The sequence below is a fragment of the Propithecus coquereli genome, unplaced genomic scaffold (assembly GCF_000956105.1).
Source record: "Propithecus coquereli isolate 6110/MARCELLA unplaced genomic scaffold, Pcoq_1.0 Scaffold90, whole genome shotgun sequence".
Lineage (NCBI taxonomy): Eukaryota > Metazoa > Chordata > Mammalia > Primates > Indriidae > Propithecus > Propithecus coquereli.
In genome coordinates, this window is record NW_012155285.1 from 327,293 (window position 1) to 329,788 (window position 2,496).

The following is a 2,496-nucleotide window of genomic DNA, read 5'->3' on the forward strand; positions in this document are numbered from 1 at the left end:
AAAAAAAGAGAAAACCATGATTTTTATACAAATATAACTAACATGTGTCAAGCATGTCAAATAAAAAAACCTGAATTTAATAAAGACAGACTTTTATTCAAAAGGATTCTTGCAAGGGAGGGAAATGGGCTATTTTAACAGGGGACAACAACCAGAACTAAGTCTGAACTCAATTATACTGAAGCAGAGGGCTATAGAGTTTTTAAAGGCTGGGATGAGCTAGTGGAAAAGTACCAGAAAATGGTAGGGTGCAGTCACAAGGCATCTGTGTTTGGTAATTGGCTTCATTCAAAGGAAGAGTAAGCTTCCCGTATCTTTATGGCAGGAGGTGATTTTACAACTTGGAGCAAGGTACCTACCAGACAGAGTTAGGTTCCTACCTTCCCACAGAAACTGGGAGATAAGGTTGCTATCTCCTTTGAAATAATTAAAAATAGTTTTAGTAATACAGGAAATATTTATTGTCTAGGCACATTTCATAGAAAGTAAAGAAAAATCTTTCATTTTGTAGGGGAAGGCATGAATCAATAAAACAAAGGAGCAAGCCCATTGCAACCAAGTGAACTTTGTAAAAATTTTAATATGTGCCATAGCTTCTTCTCAGACCCAGCTATGATAAAATAGTTTTGCCTTTCTCTATGTTAATTGCTGTATATGCTTTCATATTCTAGAACAAACTGATGCTTTAAGATAAAATTCTATTTCTCCTTGGAGGGGACACACATACATATATTTCTGTCACCATTGCTCCTCATAGAGATTCCACCAGCAATATGAACTATTAAATTTTAACCAAAATCATCTAACATATTGTACAGAGAAAAAACATGGCAGGTAGAAAAATGATAATTGGCTGTCATGTGAGAATATTTTTAAAAGATTAGCTAAGTACGTGTAGCTAACCATGTTAAATTTTATCTGAGCTCTGTGTTCCCAGAAATCAGCAACAAGCAAGAAATCCCTCACCCTGTGGGGATGTGTTCTGAGGCAAAGGAAAAGTCTGCTCTCACATGTTTTCTTCCTCTTTCCTCATGTCTCTCACACACTCATGGACTCCTTTTGCTTATCTGCTTCTGTAAACCCCAGACTCCTCCTTTTCTTTGAGGGCTTCCTCATCAATGAACATTCTCTCTATTGCAATAGACTGAATAAAATCATCCCCTAAATTATCTAGTATATCTTGTCTTTCACATAGCACAACTTACTATAGCCATGAACATCCTTTTTATAATAATGTATTAGTATAATAAATCCAAAAAGTAGTAAAATATTTTATAGGCATATAACAAAGATCAAAGCTTTCCTTGATTATAGACACATAGACTCACAGACATACAAACCCATGGAGAGCTTATAGCTTCAGTTCTACAGCTTCGACCACAGATTGCAAGTAAACAAACATAAAAACTCACACACTTCTTCCCAGTAGGCATGAAATTAGTCATTTATTTGTGTTCACAAATAAATAAATACAGTAAAAGTTTAACACACTGGATCCTCCATCATCTCACCTAATGGAGAACAGATTTCTATCCTCCATCAGCCAAGGGCATTAAATGGGCAGTGGATAAAACCAAAGTCTTTGCTGCCACTAAGGGAGAATAATTTAGAATAATTTACATGACCAGAAACAAAAACAAAAACACAAAATCAAAAAAGAGCAAGGAAAAGGCTAGAGTAAGAGTCAGCGAAAGTAAGGCCCTGTCGTCACTTAGAATAAAAAAAGAAAAAAAAAGAATAGACTCTGTGAGCCAAGAAAAGACACAAAGACATTCCCGGGCTTTAGCGTCCCATTAGATACCTTTCTTTATCAATGCACTTTACCTGGCTCTTATAGGTGAATTCACTGAGTATCTTGGGTTGGTCTCCATAATATAAAACACACTGATGCTTGATTACTCTATGATGAACTTTACCTGTTTGTAAGGCCTGCCCGCGCATACTCAGTTCCCGGTGAGCATCTATAGCACCTCACTCTTAAATGTGAGCTGATAATCATAAATCAGCAAATAATCTGAACATCAGAATGAAAGGTACCAAAGCGAATAGGTAAAATAATTATAAAGTGAGCAGATCTAGTTTAACTCATATATTTTTTAAAAAGAGAAAAATGACCACATGTTTTGATATAAATATATTCATTATTTTATCTCACATAAGCCTATCAGAAGCAGCTATTAAGTTATTTATTCAACAAACACAATTGTATATATTTCCTAATGAGATTTAAGAGGTAAAGACAGCAAATGGGGACAAAAGCATAGGCAGGACTATATCGTGATGGAAGTGATCTATTAACCAATTATGTGAAATAAATCATAAAAGCTATGGAGGACCACTGGAAAATTCTGTGTAGGAGATGATAGTGTATAAAGTGCTTTCGCAAATATTGACATTAACGAAACATAGCACATTGTATTATAGGTTTGCTGCAGTATTTTCTAATGTTCATCTCAACTTTAAAAGAAACCAAATGCTTAAAATTATTTCTAAGTA